At 35.9% G+C, this 22,156-nt stretch overlaps 1 pseudogene; it reads right to left on the reverse strand.

Annotated features, from left to right (window-relative positions):
* Positions 1-15,002: 15,002 nt before the first annotated feature.
* Positions 15,003-18,295, reverse strand: LOC118829890 (annotated as a pseudogene).
* Positions 18,296-22,156: the final 3,861 nt, after the last annotated feature.

Raw genomic sequence — 22,156 nt, forward strand, 5'->3', positions numbered from 1 at the left:
ATCCTATAGCCATTTTGAGTTTATCTTGGTATAAAGTATGAGATGTTGATCTATACTTGGTTTCTGACAGACAACTTACCAATTGTCCCAGCAGGTTTTGTCAAATAATGAATTCTTATCTCAATAACTGGGATTTGGGGGTTTGATAAACCCTTATTATCCATTTATTTTATTATGTAATGTATATTGTATACATATTTATTGTGCAATGTATATTGAATACATGTCTATTCCATTGATCAATAATTCTATTTTTTATGTGGTATCAAATTATTTAGATGATTACCATTTTGTAATAAAGTCTGAGTTCTAAGCCCCCATCTAACATTTTTTTCATAGATTCCTTTGATATTCTTGATCTTTCATTACTCCAGTTCAACTTTGTTATTTTTTTTTAGCTCTCTAAAGTAGTTCTTTAGTAGTTTGGTATGACACTGAATAAGTAAATTAATTAAATAGCACTATCATTTTAAAATATTGGCTTGGCCTAACCTTGAGCAATTAATATTTCACTAATTATGTGGATCTATATGTGAAGTGTTTTCTAATTGTGTTGATATAGTTCTTGTGTGTCTTGGTATATACTTTTTTTAATATGATCTGCAGTTATTTTAAATGGAGTCTCTCTATCACTTTCTGCTATGTTTTGTTAGTAACGTAGAAAAATGCTGATTTGTGGAGGTTCATTTTATATCTTCCAACTTTGCTAAACATGTTAATTGTTTTGACTAGATTTTTTCAGTTGATTCTCCAGGGTTCTTCTGTAAGTATACCATTATATCATCTGTAGAAAGTATTAGTTTTGTTGCCTATGCATATTCATCCAGTTTCTTTTTCTTGTCTTATGGCTATATCTAGCATTTCTTTTTTATAATTCTTTTATTTTCTTTATTTTTCTTGCTTTTTAAAAAACAATTTTATTTTCCTTCCATTTTTAATGTTTTTACTTAAAGTTTTGAGCTCCAAATTCTATCCTTCCCCTGCCCCGCCCTGAGACAGTAAGCAATCAGATATAGGTCATATATATGCAATTATGTAAAATATTTCCATATTACTCATTTTGTACAAGAATACTAGGAAGGAAGGAAGGGGAAAAGAAAGCAAGAGAGAAAATGGCATGCTTCAGTCTTTATTCAGTCAATATCAGTTCTTTCTCTGGAGGTAGATAGTATGCTTCATCATTAGTCCTTTGGGATTGACTTGGATCATAGCCAAGTCATTCACAGTTCTTCACCCAACAATATTGCTGTTACTATGTACAATGTCCTCCTGGTTCTTTTCACATCACTATGCATCAGTTAATGTAAGTCTCTCTGAAATCATCCTTCTTGTCATTTCTTATAGCATAATAATATTCCATTACAGTCTTATACCACTGCTTGTTTAGCCACTTCCTAATTGATGACATCTCTTTGATTTCCAATTCTTAGCCAACACAAAAAGAGCTGATATAGCTAGCATTTCTAATAAAATACTGAATAATAATAATGATGATGATGATGGACACCCTTGCTTCACCCCTGGTCTTATTGGAAAAATTTCTTCTACCTTATGCCCGTTACAGATGATATTTGCTTTTGGTTTTAGATATATGCTGCTTACTATTTTTAAGAAAGGCTCCATTTATTCCTATGCTTCCTAGCTTGTTTAATAGGAATGGTGTTGTATTTTGTCCAAAGCTTTTTTTTGCATCTATTGATGTAATCATATTTTGGGCGGGTTTTTTATTGATATGGTCGATTTTGCTTGTAATTTTCCTAATATCGAACCAGCCCTGCCTGAATTCCTGATTAAAAATCCAGCCTGGTCACAGAATATTATCTTTGTTATATATTGCTGTAATCTCCTTGCTAGCATTTGGTATATTAATATTAATTAGGAAAATAAGTCTATAGTTTGGCTCTCCCTGGTTTAATTATCAAAACTATATTTGTGTCATAGAAGGAATTCGGTAGAACTCTTTATTTTTTTCAAGCAGTTTATATAGTATTGGAATGGTTCTTTAAATGTTTGGCAGAATTCATTTATAAATCCATCTGGTCCTGGTTTCCTCACCTCCTTAGGGTGAGGAAAAACCATTAAACCATTATAAAAACCATTTATAACTTGTTCAAATTATTTTTCTAAGACAGGGTTACTTAAGTATTTTGTTTTATTTCCTCTTAATCCTATTTATACTTTTGTAAATATTTATCTATTTCTTTTAGATTGTCAGTTTCATTGTCATACAGTTGGGCAAAATAGCTCTTAAAAATTTCTTTGATTTCATCATCACTGGGTTGTGCATTCATCCTTTTCATTTTTGTAATAAGTAAATTGGGCTTTTTTTCTTTTTTAAAAACAGAGCCAATAGTTTATGGATTTTATTGGGTTTTTTTTTCATAAAACCAGCTCATATTTTTATTAGTTGGGTTTTTTTTTACTTACAGTTTCATCAACCTCTCCTTTGATTTTCAAAATTACTATTTTGGTGTTTAACTGAGGATTTTTTTTTGCTTTTTTTTGGCAGAGCAATTGGGATTAAGTGACTTGCCCAAGGTCACACAGCTAGTACATGTGTCAAGTGTCTGAGGCCGGATTTGAACTCAGGTCCTCCTGACTCCAGGGCTGGTGCTCTACTGACTGCACCACCTAGCTGCCCCAAATTGAGGATTTTTAATTTTTTTCTTTTTCCCATTGTTTTAGTTGCATGCCCAATTTGCTGATCTGCTCTTTCTCTTTTTTAATTATGTAAGCATTCAGATACATAGATTTTTCTCTCAGGTACTCCTTTGATTGTGTCTCACAAATTTTGGTATGTTGTCTACTTATCATTATCTTTTTAAAAAATTATTATTTCCATGATTTGTTCTTTGACCCATTCATTCTTTAGGATTATATTATTTAGTTCCCAATTAACTTTTAACCTATAATTCCAAGGCTTCTTATTGAATGTATTTTTTGTTACATTGTAGTCTGAAAAGGATGCATTTAATATTTCTGCTTTTCTTCATATGTTTGTGAAATTCTTGTGTCCTGATACATGGCAAATTTTGGTGAATGTGCTATGTACACTTACGAAAAAGGTATATTCCTTTCTATTCTCATACAGGACTCTCCAGAGGTCTATCATATCTAACTTTTAAAAAAATCATATTAGTCTCCTTAACTTCTTTCATGTTTATTTTATGGCTAGATTTTTGTAGGTCTAAGAGGGGTATATTGAAGTCCCCTTCTAGTATACTTGTACTGTCTATTTCTTTCTACAATTCATTTAATTTTCCTTCATGGATTTGGATGCTATGTCATTTGATGTATTTATGTTCAATTTTGATATTACTTCATCAGTTATAGTAGCTTTTTTTTTAGCAAAATGTAGTTTCCCTGATTACCTCTTTTAATTGGGTCTATTTTTGCTTTGGCTTTGGCTGCCTTTTTTTTACTTCCGTGGAAGCATAATTGATTCTGTTCCAGCTCTTTGTTGTAACTTTCTATATATTTTTTCTGTTTCAAGCATGTTTCTTGTAAATAATAATTGTCAGATTGTGATTTCTAATCTGTTATGTTGTCTTTTTCTGTCTTATGTGTGAGTTCATCCCATTTACGTTCACAATTATAATTGCTAACTATGTATTTCTGACCATCCTATTCTCTTCTACTGATCTTTCTTTTTTATTCTGTTTTCTTTTCAAAGGCCTATTTTGTTTCTGGTCACTTAAGGCATCCCTTAATTTACCCTCCCTCTTATCACCACCCTCACTTTCTCCTATACTCTTCTCCTCCTATTTTCCTGTTCAGTAAGTTGAATTCCTCTACTCAGCTGTATGTATATGTATATACACCTACATACATAGAACTAGTTGGCATGAAAGCAAGATTCAAACATTGCCTTCCCCCGACACACATTTCCCCTTCTGTTGTAAAAACTCTTTTACGTTTGCCTCTTTTGTGAAATAATTTCCTCTATTATTCCTCTTTCTGTCCCCTTATCTAGTGTAACTTTCTTTTTCATTCTTCCATTCTTCTTTTGAGATCATCCCAACTTATTAGACTCATACTCTAAGTTTTAAATTTAACATGCCCTCCTTCTAAGTATATTCTTTCTTACTTACCTAATGGTGATAAAGTTCTTAATGGTTGTATGTATCATCTTCCCATATGATTTCTCACTTATTTTTACCTTTTTATATTTTCTTTATTCTAGTATTTGGTCTTTTCATCAGGAATGCTCGAAAGTCCTCTATTTCATTAAATATCTACTTTTTACTTTCTACGAGTGTACTTTTGCTGGGTAGGTTATTCTTGGTTGTGATTCCAACTCCTTTGCCTTCTAGAACATCATTCCAAGTCCTCTATTCTCTTAGTTGGTAGCTGCTAAATCTTATATGATGCTGACTATGGCTTCATAGTTGTGTATCTGAATTGAATTTTTTTCTGGCTGCTTGCAATATTTTCCCATTGAAATAGGAGCACTGAAATTTTATTATAATGGTCCTGGGAGTTATCACGTTGGGACTGGTGTTTGGTGGATTCTTTCAATTTATACTTTGCTCTATGATTTTAAAATATCTGGAAAATTTTCCTTTATAATTTTTGAAATATGACATCTGGGCTCCCTTTTTTTAAATCACAGCTTTCAGGTATCCATATATATTCCAGGTCAGTTGGTTTTCCTTTGAGATATTTAAAATTCTCATTCATTGTAATAACTTTTAATTTTGTTTTATTGTTTCATAATGTCTCATAGAATCATCAGCTTTCAGTTGGCCAATTATAATTTTTAAGGAGATAGGTTCTTCAGTGAGATTTGGTACGTCTTTTAACCTTTGACCAACTCTGATTTTTTAAGGATTTATTTTCTTTAGTATTGTTTGTACCTCATTTACCATTTGGCCTATCATGATATTTTTAAATTTTGATTTATTAGTTTATTTTTGACATTTCTTAAGTTATGACTTTCAAATTCTTTCCTTTCCTCCAGCCCTTCACCTACTCACTGAGAAGGCAAGCAAAATTAATTTTAAATGTGAAAACATGCAAACCATGTCTCCATATTAACCATGTCACACACAAACACACACACACACACAAAATAAAGTGAGAAAATTATACTTCAATTTGCACTGATGGTTCATCAGTTATCTCTCTGGAGGTAGATACACTTTCCATCATGAGTCCTTCAGAATTGTCTTGTATCATATTGATTGTATTGATCAAGCATTGCCATCCCTCATTCCAACCCTATTTTCTCTTCCACTGTAAAAACTCTTCACATCTTTTATGCATAACAAATTACCTCATTCTTCTTCTCCCTTCCCCATTCTCCCAGTGCAACCCTCTTTCTTGCTCTTTCATTTTTTTAGATCATCCTGACATAATCGACTCACACTCATGTCCTCTGTCTATGTACACACATTCTAACTGCCCTAATAAAGAGAAAGTTCTTACATGTATCATCTTCCTATATAAAAATGTAAACAATTTAACCTAATTGAGCCCCTTATGATTTCTCTTTCATGTTCATTTTTTATGCTACTCTTGAGTTTTATGTTTGAATGCCAGATTTTCTATTTAGCTCCAGTCTTTTTATCAGGATTGCTTGAAAGTCCCCAATTTGATTAAATATCCATTCCCCCCAAGGATTACACTCAGTTTTTCTGGGTCCCTTCCAGAATATTATATTTCAAGCCCTCAACTCCTTTAACATGGAAGCTACTAAATCTTATGCGATCTTGACTGACTTTATGATATTTCATTTTTTTTCTTTCTTTCTGCTAGCAATATTTTTCTCCTTAAGCTGGGAGCCCTGGAATTTGGCTATATTTTTGGAAGTTTTCATTTGAGGATCTCTTTCAGGTGGTGATCAATGGATTCTTTCCATTTCTATTTTACCCTCTTGTTCTAGGATAATGGGGGCCTTTTCCCTTATAATTTTTAAAAAATATAATGTCTACGCTTTTTTAATCATATTTTTTCAGATAGCCCAATAATTTTTATACATCTCTCTCCTTGATCTGTTTTCCAGGTTAGTTTTTTGGGGATGAGATATTTCACACCTTCTTCTAATTTTTCATTCATTAGATTTTGTTTTATTGTTTCTTGATGTCTCATGGAATCATTAGCTTTCTGTTTGCCTAATTCTCATTTTTAAGGAATTGTTTACTCCAACAAGCTTTTGTACCTCTTTTTTCCACTTAACCAATTCTGCATTTTAAGGAGTTCTTTTCTTCAGTGAAGTATTTTTTAATCTACTGCTCCATTTGACCAATTCTGCTTTTTAAGTAGTTCTTTTCTTCAGTGAATTTTTGTACCTCTATTTCCATTTGGTATATTCTACTTTAAGGTAAAAAGTTCTTTTAGTTTATTTAAAAATCTACAATTTTAACAAAATGTATTTTATGGTATGTGCATGTGTATAAACTATGCTTCCACAAATTTATAACTAAGTAATGACTGTACAATCATTAAATATTTAAATAGTCCTTCTTATTTCTGAACTTTGTTGCTATGGTCATTTCTAAAGTCACATGAGTTGAAAAAATAAAGGTTTGTATTTTTGTGCAACACCATCTTTTTTCACAATATCTCTCAACCTCTTCTCCCAGAGAGGCATGCCAAGCAAGAAATAGTACTTGAAGACGAAACAAAAGAATAATAAGAGAAAAAATCAGTATAACTGATCTATATATTTAAAAATATCTGACATTATGTATGATGTAACTCTCTCATGGATCTTGGCCTCTGCAAATGGGGGGGGGGGTCATACCAGCTCCTATCTGTTTTTGAGTGTTCTTTATCGTTTGTAGTTTTGCAACATTGATTTGATTTTTTGAGAGGTTGTTTTTTCCATTTACACTGTTGCAATCATTGCATATATTGATTTCTTGACTCTGCTTACTTTAGTCTGCATCAGTTCATGTAGACCTTTCTGTGGCTCTCTGTATTCATGACATTTATCATGCCTTACAGTATGATAATATCCCATTACATACAAGTATGACAATTTGTTTAGTCATTCTCCAATTTCCAGTTCTTTGTTATCCCAAAGCTTTCTGCTTAAGACATTTTTGTATACATAGGAAATTTCTTCTCTCAGTGGCCTTTTTGGCATATAAACCTAGTACTAGACTTGACGTTTTATTTATTTTCTTTACATAACTCCAAATCACTTTGCAAAACTGTTGCATTGATATACAGCTTCACAAAGAATTAACCAGTGTGCTTTTCTTGGCATAAGCCTGCCAATACTGACTATTACAATTTTTTGTCATCTTTGCCGATTTGCAAGATGTGAGGTGAAAACTCAGGGTTGTTTCGATTTTCATTTCTCTTATTATTGGGGATTTGAAGCATTCTTTCATATAATTGTTAATAGGTTGCCATTCTTTTTTTACTGTACAAAATTATTTTAATATCCATTTAAAAAATATTGAATTCCAAACTCTCTCCCTCCCTCCAGCCCTTTCCCCACCCACTGAGGAGACAAACAATATGTCAGTTATTAATGTGAAATCATGCAAAACATATTTATATATTAGCCAGGTTGCAAAAAAGCAAGAAACATAAAGTGAGAAAATTAAGCTTCAACTTGCACTCAGAGTTCAATAGTTTTCTCTCTAGAAATAGATTGGATTTTTCATCATTATTTCCCCTCTTCCTGCCTCCCCTGCCCTTCTCTTATCTCTTCCTCACCCATTTTCCTGTTGGGTAACACGGATTTCTATATCCAATTAAATGGGGTGTGTGTGTGTGTGTTCTTTCTTTAAACCCAGTCTGTTAAGAGTGAGGTCAAAGTGTTACCTGCCACCCCAACTCCCCCGCTTTTCTCCATCAACTATAACAGTTCTTATTTGCATGCCCCTGTTTGGCCTTTAAGGAGTTATTTTTTCAGTGATTATTCTGTGCCTCTTTTACCACTTGACCAACTCAGGTTTTTTAAGTGTTATTTTCTTCAGTATTTTTGTGCCTTTTACTGAACTGGTAGTTCTCTTTTCATAAAATTTTTTTGCATCGGTCTCATTTCTTTTTTCAAAATTTTCCACTATCACTCATCTCTTCCTTTAACTCTTCTAGGGATTCTTATTGGACTTGGGTCCAATTAGCATTTTTCTTTAAGGTTTTGCTTGTAGCTTTTCTCACATTGTTGTCTTCTGAGTTTCCATCTTAGTCTTCCCTGCCACCTTAGCAGATTTTTATAGCCAAGTTCTTTTTTATTTTTTGTTAATTTTTTTCCAGTCTATTTCTTACCTTCAAACGTTATGTTAAAGTCCAGTTCTACTCACCTGGTGAGAATGTAAGGATGACAAGACACTGTCTCAAGCTTCAGGCTTTTTATGCTGAAGTTCTCAGATCTAGTTCTGGGGGTTTGTATGTTTTCATTGGTAGGCCCTTCACCCAGTGCCAGCAAAGGATCCCCTGTAACCTCTGATCAGTTGCCTGACCCTCTTACCATCTCTGGGCTGAGACCTCCTGAACCTGCTGATATTGCAGAGTTGCCTCCAAGGCCCACCATTGATATTGCCATATGCATTCTAGGTTGGCCCTCATCTCAGTGTCATATATTTCTCCTGCTAACCTCCTAAGTTGTCTTAGGCTCGAAAACTGTATCATCCTAAACTATAGTTGGCTCTGTGATTCTAGAATTAGATTTAAGGTTTTATTTTATAGCTGTTTGGGGGGAAATGTCAGGAGAGTTCGGCTGGTTTGCTGCATCTATTCCATCATATTGGCTCCACTCTCCCCAATTATGATTTTTAAGGAGTTACTTTATTCAACATTTTTGTGCCGAGCTGTTAATTCTCTTTTCATAGTTATCTTTCATTTCTCACTTTTCTTTTCTCATTTTTTTCCTGTCACCATAGTAGCTTTTTATGGTAAATATTTTTCTGTTTGCTCATTTTTCTAGCCTATTTCTTGACTTTGGATTTTATATTAGGGTTGAGCTCTGTTTACCTCAGAGTTGTGGGGGGAGGGATATGTCTGGCCTGAGCTTCTGTCTTTTAAGAGCTTCTGCTGCTTTTACACATGAGTAGGTGCATGTAGGTTTTTAGCACTTCCAAAATGCTGTGATCCAGAAATGGTCTGCTCACTGCCCTACTGGTCTGTGCTCTTGTCCTTACATATTTAGGGCCTTTGTTCCCTCATGACTGTGACCACTCCTCAATTCCCTATAACTGTGAAAAAAAACTGGGTCTTGGGCTCCCAAATGGCACATAATCCTTCTCTCATTGCAAGTACAAAGGTCTCCTGGGCTCTCTTTCTAACCAGGTGTTTAGTCCCCTTAGTCATCCCCAGTTGCTTGGTTGCTCTTGCTGCTACCACCACACAGCTAGTTCAGCTTCAGCTATGTTGCACCCCTGGCCACCACACCCTAGTGTCCACCAAGTTCTCTTTTGAGTCTATCACTTCTCTGCCAATATGTGGAAAATATGCTTCAATTTTAGTCCTTTGGAATCATGTTTTATCAATTCATTGACGAGAATTCTCAAGTCTTTTAAAGCTGTTATTAATAAATTTTTTATTAAATAAATTGTTATATTGGTTCTGTTTACTTCTTTCTACATCAATTTATACATGTTTTGCAAGTTTTCTCTAAAATCATCCATTTCATAATTTTTCTAACACAAAAGTTCAACCTGGAGTACATATGGTAGCGACACCAGTGATGGGCCTTAGAGACAGCTCTGCAACATTAGCTGCAGCAGCTTCAGAAGGTCTCAGCCCAGAGATGGTAAGAGGGTCAGACAACTAATCAGAGATTACAGGGGACCCTATCATTAATTAATTTTCATTTATTCATATAATATAATTTCTTCAGTTATTGACCAATAGAATAGTTTACAATTTTTGTCTACCATGGAAAGAGCTACTATAACTACTGTATCTATTGATCTTTTTCCTCTTTTTTTAATGTCTTTGTGATATAGGCTGGATTAAACAGTTTGTTTCATTTGTTTTTCTTTGTATTGTATCAAGGCAGTGCCTGGCATAGGTAAGGAACTTAAAAATGTTTGTGGATCTGAAATTAATTCACAGAAGACTAGAACTTAAAGATCATCTATTCCAGCACTTTCTTTTTTAAAATGAGCAAACTGAGTTAGACCAATCACTTCTGCTTTGTGGTATTCCTGGCTTCCTTCACAACTCTGCTTAGATGCATAGCTGACTGGTTTTTTTTAACCTAAGTTGATGATTCAGTTCATTTAAAATGGCCCATCTAATTTCCCCAAGTCAAGACAGCCTGCTCACCATTTCATTAGGAATGACATTAAACAGCAAACTTGTTTGACAAAGATCAGTCTGGCCTTATCCATCAACCCTACTGTTTGGAAAGATGCTACTCAATCCTGTAAAGGCGCCAAGGTTTTGGTGGTGTGCTTCTGAGAGATTATCAGCCAAGTTTAATTGATTGCTATACCATCTGGAGTTACCTGATTGGAAATGGCATGTTGTGTTGCCACCCTTATGTAAAATTAGGATAATATTTTGAACAATAACAGAACGAAGGCGTTGGGAAATCCTTACTAGTAACTATTAGGCAATTCTACTTTGAATTTTGGCCAGAGTGTTGCATTATATTATTGCTTTGTATTGTATGAACTCTTTCATCCAGCAGAAGAGTGATATGATTTTCATATTATACTAGAGTCCCTGCCCCAAATCTACAGGAGTTGAAGGTAATGATTTTTTTTAAAAAAATTGGCTATATAATTTAGTAGAGGGACTATAATAGGTTCCATAACAGAAAAATCAGAAATTTTAAAAGTAAACCTTTGGGGAATATCCAATGCTTGTGGATGCTGCATAATTTTTATTCACCGATTTTAATTAAGCCTCTGATCTTATTTATTATTTCTTAATTACTAACTAACATGCTTATCTTCCGCTTTTGTCTTTTTATTATTCCCATTTTTTTTTATTTTTTAGTATTCATTAAAAAAATTTAGTTCTAATTTCTTTCTGTTCCTCTTCCCTCTCCCCCAACCATTGAGAAGGCAAGAAATGTGATATCAATTACACATTTGAAATAATGCAAAATATATTCCCATTTTAGCCATGTTGCAAAAAAGCAAGAAAAATGAAGTGAAAAACTATGCTTCAACCTGCACTCAGCCTCCATCCTTTCTGTTTCTGGAGATAGCATTTTTCATCATAAGTCCTTTGGAATTGTCTTGGATCATTGTAATGATCAGAATTCCTAAGTCATTCACTGTTGATCATTTGTATGATGTATTGCTGTTACTGTGTGAAATGTTGTGTTGGTTCTGCTCACTTCACTTTGCATCAGTTCATAGAAGTCTTCCCAGAGTTTTCTGAAACCATCCTGCTCATCATCTCTTACAGCACAAGGGTATTCCATCACAACCATATACCACAACTTATTCAGACATTCCCCGATTGATGGGCATTCTTTCAGTTCCCAATTCTTTGCCACCACAAAGAGCTGCTATAAATATTTTTGTACCTGTAGATCCTTCTTCCTTTTTCTTTGATTTTTTGGGATACATACCTAGCAGTGGTACTGCTGAGTCAAAGGGTGTGTACAGTTTTAGATCACCTTGGGCATGGTTCCAAATTGTTTTCCACAATGGTTGGAGTAGGTCACAACTCCACCAGCAGTGCATTTTGTTCTTGTTGTTTGGTCATTTTTCAGTTGTCTCCTACTCTTTATGATCCTACTTGGGGTTTTCTTGGCAAAGATACTGGAGTGGTTTGCCATTTCCTTCTCCAGATAATTTTACAGGTAAAAAAAACTGAGGCAAACAGGGTTAACTGACTTGGACAGAGTCTCATAGCTAATAAGTATCTGAGGCCAGATTTAAACTCAGAAAGATGAGTCTTCTTATCTCCAAGCCCAACTCCATCCATTGTGCCACCTAGATACCTTGACAGTGCATTAGCATCCCAATTTTTCAACATCCCCTCTGAGATTTGTCATTTTCCTTTTCTGTCATATTAGCCAATCTGATAAATGTGAGGTGGTACCTTGGAGTTGTTTAAATCAATAGTGCTTTAGAGTTTTTTTTTTCTTATGACTATAGATTTCTTCCTGTGAAAACTGTATAACATGATTATCTTTGGAAGAGATACCTGGTTTGCAATACCTTGCAGTACCAATTGCAATACCAATTCTTTTCTTTTGGAGAACATTCAACAGTGATATCTTATCCACCTCAAAAATCTCTTTTGTGGTACTATTCAGTTATCTCTCCTAATTGTTTTGTATTTAACACTCTTAGGAAAGAGAATGATAAGATTTGGATAAAGTCTTTTTATTGCATTGAAGACAGTCTGATCCATGTTTAATTTTCCCTCTCATGACTCCATACCTTCCTTCACTTGACCCCTACACATTGGAAGACCATTAGAATCACCACTTCTGATTACATTAAGAATTTAAGGTCCTAGGTGACAGTAGCCAAGTGTCTTTGATTGTACTGTATAATGACTATGTAGCATAGAACATTTCAGTGGAAAATGCCCTGCAGCCCAAGAACCATTTCTGTCACTTACTAACTGTTTAAATGTGGGCAAGCCACCTGATTTCTCTGAATCTCAGTTCTATGATATATAAAATCAGGGAGTTGAAATAGATGACCTCAAATCCTTTCTTATTCATGATCTATCATCCTTTGGTCAACTCTATCCATGACTAGAAAAAAGTAGGAAATTTGGTTATGTGTAGAGACTAAAAAATAACCAGTGTTAAATCCAAATTCTTCATTGGCAACATCCCTAGGCCCTGTTCATATATGCTCCTAGGCTAGGCCTTTGGAAGCTCCTGGGAATACAATTCTGTAAGGCCCTGACTGGGCTTCTAGTTACCCTGAAACACAATTCATCTCCTGCCCCATAGGTGGGATTCAGGAGTCCTAAGATGGAACAACACAGGAGATGAGGTTGTTGAGAACTATGCCATCACTTAGAAACCTTAGGAGAGGGAACTTTAAACCTTCTAAAGACCTGCCTTCATCAGTAGACCTCTTCCCAGTCATTCATAAGCTATCTGAGCTCATTCTCCAATGGCTAACATTCTCCCAGCTCCCCTTACTTTCTCTATCCCAGTGATGCCAAACCTCTTGATTGCAAGAAAAATAAATGACTCCTCCGCAACCCTAGATGTCCACTCTCTTATTCTCACACACCTCCATACTTCCTGCTAATGTCCCATTCCAGATCTGTCTGTCCTTTCTGCTTTGTCTTCTGGAATTTCCATGACACACATAGCAAATTTCCTTTCATCTTAGACTTCTTTTCTTGCTTCTTTTGTCTTTGGGCTCTCACTAATACCTGGCTCCTCTGGAATAGGACTGCTTTATTGTCTATCCTTTCTAGTTATGCTTACACTTTCTGAAATACCCTCTCCCACTAAACCTATTTGTCCTGACAGGGACACTTCTTACTACACAGCATGATTTTTATTCTCCCCCATGATCACTCAGCAATCTCTATTCCTTTGAAGTTCACTCTGTCCATATTCATCATCCAATCCGGATACTAGTGATCATTACACACCAACCTGCAGGACATTGTCCCTTCTTTCTCAATGAGTTCATTGTCTGTCTTATAGTCTCCATCTCCAACCCAAACCCTACTCTCTCACTAAAGGACTTCAGAATACATATTGATGTTCCCTCAAGTATCCTAACTCCTCATCTTCTTAATCTTCTCAGATCCCATGATTTACTGCTCCACTTCACCTCAGCTACATGTAGGGATGGTGATACCCTTGATTTTGCTATCACCTATAAGTGGTCCACTTCTATGTTCAAGGACCTTTATCCAATCATAATCTTGTAACATTCTGTCTGCTCCCCCATCCCACCTTGCTCCTAAAGTGATTGTTCCTCCTTACTGTGGCTTCCAAACTCTCTACTCCTCAATACTTTCCCAGCTCATCATCCTTGTTCTGGCTATTCTCTTCTTTATCCCCAATCTTGACAATCTGTTGAATTATTTCAACTCCATACTATCCTCCTTTTCTCAGATCACCTGGCCTATAGCCAGTCATGCCTTTCCAACCTCTAACCTCCACCAGCCTCCCCTTTCACTTCTCCTGACATGTTGCAGAAAAGAAGTTTAGGAAATTACAAACCATTCTCACCAGATCCACATAAATTTGTTATCTAGTCTTACTGGGGCCCTCAGTGTACCATTAAATCTTTTTAACACTCCCTAATCAATTCTCTATTTCACTTAAAACAGGAGCTTTTAAAAAACTCTTCCTCTCATCAAACTTCCATTGGCAGCCCTTGCTATATCCTTTCAAATGAGGGCCTCACCACATACTTCATTTTAAAAAATTCAAGAATTCTCAATTTATTTGCAAACAATTCAACTACTAAATTCAAAATTTACAGTGACACAGTGATACAAGAAATTGAAAAATAGTATAATGTAAAAACTCCATTGTAAAGATAAATAGAATAAAAAGTGTAACATTAAATATTTATTTGATATGAACTTACTTAATAAATTGGAATTAGTAGTTGCATAGAGGAGACAATAGTATAAGCAAGAAAGCAACATTCTTTTCATATGCACATGGAATCCTCACAAAATTTGGTGTCAAAACTTTTTCTTTCTGGATAGGGTCCACATGTGGGAATTCGTTTTATTTGAATATATGTATTTGTGCAATACTTTTTAATTTTTTTGTCTGTGCTGGTGGAGGGTGGGGTAAGATGAGAAAAAGAAAATTTCACTTTTAAAAATTTTATTTCATTTAAACATTAATCTCAGACTAACTTACGAGCTCCAATTAATTCAAAAAGGCAGAAATTAAACTAAAACAACTCAACCAAAAGCTATAAACTATATGAAAACTATTAAATTAAAAAGCAATCCATACAATTATATTCTAATAAATCAGAGAACCTAAAGGGAATAAATGATTACCTACAATAATGTTACATAAACTGAAAAAAGAATTTTTTCTATGCTCTAATATTTTTATTTGATTTTAGAAACTCTGTTAGTTCTTATGTATTCTCTTCAACAGTGGTGAGAAAGACACCTTTTCTTCAGGATAGACAAATCCAGGGCTTATTAACTTTGCTAATAATAAAAATATTTGAATGAAAAACCATTGTCACTGGCATTCTTCACACTGATAACATACAAAGAGCCAGGATGTCTCCCTCTATTGCAAAACACACCAATTGGACCCAAGTTCACACCAGTGGTCACCATACACAGGTTGGTAGTATCAAATTTGATTAAATTAATGCTCTTGCCGGTCTCTGGATCAATCTAGATTGTATCATTCACTTTGATTACAGGATCTAAATCCCAGATGGATGGGCATCATTGGTCACCAAATGAGGGATAGCTTTTTTGCCTATAAAGTTCTTCACATTGCACAATTTACATTTTACCTCTTCAGCTGTGATGCAATAAACAGCTAAATAAATGGCCATTGGCGTCATACACCAGACTTCTTAATGCCGATGACATCTGTAAAGCCAGCAGGATGTGTAGTGTCAGCGCATACCTTGCCATCAATATTGATGAATTGCTGAATATAGATCTCCTTTACCTCTTCTCTCAGAGCATACTCTATTCTTTTTCTAAGGAAGATGATTAATGAGAGATACTCCTTCAGCTTATATTAAGGCCTGTGGGTGTTTTTTGAACAAAAACTCATTCATTTGTCCAGCATTGAATGCTTTGATTTTACTATATTCTTCACATGCTTCTTGGGCCCATAAGCCACTGCTGTGCCAATTGGAATCAGAGATCCAGGGGAAATGACTCTTGGGTCTCTTTAGAAGCCCTCAGCATGAGAGGGTATAGTCTGATCAGTCTCTGAGTCCATCCTTGTTCTAGATCAGCAGCAAAGTGGCCCCTGGTGATACAAGGTGTAGTAAAGAGGTCACACTGGAATGTGCTTGGCCTGACAACAAGAGACAAATGTTAGGTGTATCAGCAGTGAAATGTATGATAAAGAAAAACAGACTTGCCTTGTCCATGGTGGAAAAAAATGGAGATCACCTGCCATCACTTTCCTCTCTTCCTTATTTCACATCCCACTGACATCATTCCCCCTTTATTACATCCTTCTCTCTAGTTTCCCAAGAAGAATTACTGTTTCTTCTTGCCAAAGCAACCCCTCCAGCCTTGGCTCCACCTTCTCCAGCATAGTTTATTATGACACCTTTCCCTCTATTCTTCAATCTTTTCCTTTATATCGACTGTGACCTACAAACACATTCAAGCCTCCTCTATCCCTAAAAACTCTTATATCTTATTTTCCCTGCTAACTATTAATCCTATATTTCTCCTATCCCTCTCTGCTACAGTCTTAGAAAACATTGTCTGCATTCAGTGCCTCTACTTCCTCCACTGTGGTTCTTTTCTAAACCATCTAATCTTGTTTTTGATCTCTTTATTTATCTGAAACTTCTATCTCCTAAGTAATGAATAATTTTTAATTGTCTAATGCCCCTTTCTTAATCCTTAACCTTCATCTTTCTGTAGTACTTGACACTATTTATCTCTTCCATATACTTTCTCCTCACTAGTTTTCATAACCCTGTTCTCTCTTGGCTCTCCTCCTACCTGTCTGACCTCTCCTCTCAGTATTCTTTGATGGATCTTCAGTCATGTCATGCTCACTAATTAGAGGTATACTTCAAAGTCTGGTCTTGGTTTCACTTACACAGTTACTGCCTTACTTCAGGCCCTTACCATCTCTTGCTTAGGACAGGCAAAAGGCTCATAATTTGCCTCCAGCCTCAAATCTCTCTCTGCTCCAGTCCACCCTACAAACTGTGACTGAACTAATTTTCCTTTAATACATATCTGACCATTTAACTCTCTGTAAGACAGTTCTTAATTTTTGTGCATCTGGAACCCCTTGGCAGTCTGGTGAAGCTTATGGTCTCTTTGGAATGTTTTTAAATTCATAAAATAAAAAATAAAATTACAAAGGAAAACAATTATATTGAAATACAGCTATCACAGTATGTTTTTAAGTTTATGAGGACCAGGTTAAGATCCCCTGTAAAATATAAAGTCCTGTTTTGCTTTTAAAGCACTATACAACCTGACCCCAACCTATCTGTCTAGGCTCATTGGACATTATTCCCCCTCAGATGTTCTGTAATCCAGGCAAACTCACTTTCTCTCTCTCTGTTCCTCACAAGGATATTCCATCTCCTAGGTGTATCAGCAGTGAAATGTATGATAAAGAAAAACAGACTTGCCTCATCCATGATGGAAAAAAATGGAGATCACCTGCCATCACTTTCCTCTCTTCCTTATTTCACATCCCACTGACATCAGGCCGCCTTTATTACATCCTTCTCTCTAGTTTCCCAAGAAGAATTACTGTTTCTTCTTGCCAAAGCAACCCCTCTACAGCCTTGGCTCCATCTTCTCCACATGACAGAAATATGCTCCCTCCTTACCCTAGTTTTTCTCTTGAGTTCCATCCCGGAATCATCAACTGCCTATTAAATATGTCAAGATGGGTGTCCTAAAGTCAACATGCTCAATAAAGAACTAATTACCTTTCCCTCCAAACCTATCCCTCTTTCAAACTTTCCTATTATTTTAATAAATACCATGATTCTATAGTCATGCTGGTTCTTAACCTCAGTGGGACCTTCAACTCCTTACATACGTGTATTTATATATATATATATATATATGATGTTATATATAATATATACATGTTATATATAATATATAACATCATATAATATTATATGACATATAATTGTATGATATACTAATAATTATATTATTATAAATATAATATATAATAATAAATATATCAAATATAATATTTTATATTATGTATATGATATATATATATATATATATTCAACTCCTTACTCCTTCATGCCATATATACATTTACCGACCCTTCTACTTTCTGCTTCTAGAACATCTCACTTCTATCATGTTTTCTCCCCTCACAAAGCCACCGCCCTCATTCAGGTCCTCAATGCCTCTCACCTGTACTATTTAACAGATTCCTAATTGATCTCCTTGCATCAAGGTTCTCCCCTACTCTAATCTATGCTCCACATAGGTGCCAAAGTAATTTTCCTAACCCATAGGCCTGACCACATCACCTTTCTTCCCTATTTAATAAACACTTGCCTTCCTCTTACCACTAGGATCAAATATAAGTTCCTCTGTTTTGCATTTAAAGCACTTCACAACCCTTCTTCCTATCTTTTTAGTCTTCTTATACATTATTATCTTCTATAAAGTCTACATTCTAGTTCTTCACATACAGTGCTCTAACTCCTTTCACTGTGTCTGCACTGGCTACCCTCAGGTCTGGAATGCTCTTCCTCTTCATGTCTACTTTGTAGAATCCCTAGCTCTCTTAAAAACTTAGCTCGAATGTCATCTTCTACGGGATACCTTTTCTGAACACTCTAGGTGCTAGTGTCTTCCCTCTAAAGTTTCCTTGTAGCTAGCTACATTACATATATGTCTTGTATAATCAATCACTCTAAAAATCAACAACCATTTATTAAATGCTTGCTAGATCCTGAGGACACACAATAAAAGAGACAATAGACTGTACCACTGTGTAACCTACCTGCTAATAGGTAGTATGAGCATATATACATATATGTGAATATACATATGTATACATACTATCTCCTCCAGCACCTTTGTATTCGCAGAACCTGACCAACAATAAATCCTTGTAAGTCAAATTATTATTAACCATGAAATACTGAAAACCTAGAAAGTCCTCCTGTGTGCTGAGTTGATCTTCCATGGACTATTAATGGAAAGACAGAAACATGAGTTTGCCCAAGTAAAGCTGTGAAGACAGGCTATGACATATTCTAGGGTTCAAAGCACTCCATACCAACATGATCATAAAGCCACTGAAATTGTGGAGGATTAAAATAACTGAATAGGTGAGCACTAGACATTTTGTGAAGGAAATTATTATTTTCATCTGATCCCAGGAGTATATCTGTGATTATTAAAAGGATAAAAGCAGTTGAATTTTTAACAAAAATGAGCAGATTTGAGAGAGTTAGAAGCTACTAGTAGACTGAGAGGGGTAGGAGTGCCAGGCACGTGCAAGGGCACCAGACCAAACAAACCAAGAACAGACGAGGAATCCAGCCAGCGCACCGGTCTGGGAGGTTGCTGGGTGAGCGAAACACCACAGCAGGAACAGGCACAGGGCAGAAGTACCAGCTCTGGCCACAATTGAGCCCCAGGCCTCTCAGCCCAAGAATGGAGTCTGTCAGAGCACAGAGCCTGCGGCTGTGAGAGCAGCTAGCCTGGATGCCTCCAACCCACCATCTAAAGGTTTCAAACTTGCCTTTTTAAACTTCAAGGAGTCATGATGTCCAGGTAAAATGACTCTCATCCCTCTCTTGAATAAACCCAGATAATACTACCTCAGGAGAAACAGAGGAGCCAGAAGTGGGGCTTCAGTAGTGAGAGAAGTGGGGGAGAGGGCCCTTCCTGTGGTGGCAGAAGGAGACTAGTGCAGGAAGAGAGGTGTCTCAGCAGCCCTCACCTCAGCAGAACAACAAGAGTAACTGAAACCCAGAGAGTGGAGCTAACTAACATCAATACCAGGACCCCAGACATGGCTTTGTACAGCCAGGGGAAGTGGCAGGTACCAGCACAGAAAACAGCTGAGATCGCCTCTGCTGTAGAACCGTCCTGGGGAAGAGGAGACTCCCAGCAGCCAGACCACCCGTCTCCCATACCTCATGAAACCAGAGGCCATAGAACATAAAGCAAATAAGCAGGCCCACAGACTCCAACACAAGAAATTTGGAACAGGGCCCCTTGAGCCTTAGAAACAGAGATTCACTTTAGAAGCCAGGAGGGAAAAAAACAACATGAAAAAAATGCTAAAAAGCCAAAGACCATTAATTCCTATTATGGAGACAAGGAAGATCAAAATACCAATTCAGAAGAGGACAGCATGGACATTATACCCACATCTGAAACCTCAAAAGGGAAAGTGAACTGGTCTCCAGACCAAAAAGCATTCCTGGAAGAACTGAAGGAGGACTTTAAAAACCAAATTAGGAAGGTAAAAGAAAAAATGGGAAAAATGGAAAAAAAATCAGGGAGGAAAACAAATCTTTAAAATGTAAGATCAGTGAAATGGTTAAGGAGAATCAGAATATAAATGAAGAAAATGTCTCATTGAAAAGTAAAATCAACCAAAAGGAAAAGGAGATAGAGAAGATAAAGGAAAAAAACAAAACATTAAAAATTAGAATTGGGCAATTAGAAGCTAATGACTCTATGAGACACCAAGAATCAGTCAAACAAAGTCTAAAGAATGAAAAATAGAAGAAAATGTGAACTATCTCATTGGAAAAACAACTGACCTGGAAAATAGACCCAGGAGAGACAATCTAAGATTTATTGGCCTAACTGAAAGCTATGATGGAAAAAAGCACCTGGACAGTATGTTCCATGAAATCCTTAAGGAAAATTGCCAAGATGTCCTAGAACCAGAAGGTAAAATTGTCATCGAAAGAATCTACTGATCACACCCTGAAAGAAATGCAAAATTGAAAACTCCAAGGCATACTGTAGCCAAATTCCAGAATTATAAGGTCAAGGAGAAAATAGTGCAAGGAGCTAGAAAGAAACAATTCAAATATTATGGAACTACGGTCAAGATCACACAGGATCTTTCAGCTTCTACATTAAATGACAGGAGAAATTGGAATATGATATTCTGAAAGGCAAAGGAGCTTGGACTACAAACAAGGATCAACTACCCAGCAAAAGTGAGCATAATTTTCCAGGCAAGGAGATGGACATTCAATGAAATAGGGGATTCCAGACCTTCCTGATGAAAAGGCCAGAGGTCAATGGAAAATTTGATCTCCAAATACAAAACTCAAGAGAGACATAAAAAGGTAAAGGGGGGGAAACCCTAGTTAATCAATAAGGCTAATTACTTACATCTTTATATAGGATTCTTTTGTGTATATATATAGTATTATATTGTATATATATGTATTATATATATATATAATATGTCAGTCTTGAGAATAGTGACAATTATGACAATTGAAAGGGATATTCATAGACTATGGGTATCAGTATAAAATAACAGATATAATGGTAAAATATATATACAATTAAAACCAAGAAGAGGTAAGGAGGTAGTAGAAAAGGGTAAATTACATCACATGAAGAGGCACAAAAACATATTATAGTAGAGAGAAAGAAGGCAGGGAGAAGAGCAGTATTTGAGCTTTACTCTCATCGGATTTGGTTCAAGAAGGGAATAATATACCCTGATAAGTATAGAAATCAAACTGGTCCTACAGGCAGTAGGAAGGGAAAGGGGAAAGAAAAGGGAGGGGGTCATCAGAAGGGAGGGAAGAAGTAGCAAGGGGAAAAAGGTAAGATAAGGCAGGGGAATCAAGAGGGAGGGTAAACTGAGGGAGGCTGTGGTCAAAACCAAAACTCTGTTGAGGAATGGAAGGAAAAAGGGAGAAATAAAAGCATAAAAAGGGGGAGGGAAAAAGGATGGAGAAAAAGACACAGCTTGTAATCATAACTGTGCATGTGAATGGGATGAACTCTCCCATAAAACAGAAGCAGATAGCAGAATGGATTAAAAACCATAATCCTGGGGCTTGTGACACAGTGAATAGAGCACTGGCCCTGGAGTCGGGAGGACCTGAGTTCAAATCCAGCCTCAGACACTTGACACATTTACCAGCTGTGTGACCATGGGCAAGTCACTTAACCCCAACTGCCCTGCCTTCCCCCTCCAAAAAAAATTTTAAAAACCCATAATCCCACAATACACTGTTTACAAGAAACACATTTGAAACAGGGGATACAAACAGGGTAAACATAAAAGGCTGGAGAAAAAATATATTGTGCTTCAGCTAAAGCAAAAAAAAAAAGAAGTAGCAATCCTAATCTCAGACAAAGGAAAAGCAAAGACAGATCTAATTAAAAGAGATAAGGAAGGATACTGTATCCTGCAAAAAGGCACCATAAACAATGGAGCAATATCATTATTTAACATATATGCGCCAAGTGGTATAGCATGCAAATTCTTGGAGGAGAGGTTAAGGGAATTACAGCAAGAAATAGACAGCAAAACTATGATAATGGTGAACCTCAACCTCCCCATCTCTGAACTTGATAAGTCTAACCTCAAAATAAGTAAGAAATAAGTTAAGGAGGTGAA

The sequence above is a fragment of the Trichosurus vulpecula genome, chromosome 8 (assembly GCF_011100635.1).
Source record: "Trichosurus vulpecula isolate mTriVul1 chromosome 8, mTriVul1.pri, whole genome shotgun sequence".
In the NCBI taxonomy this organism is placed as follows: Eukaryota; Metazoa; Chordata; class Mammalia; order Diprotodontia; family Phalangeridae; genus Trichosurus; species Trichosurus vulpecula.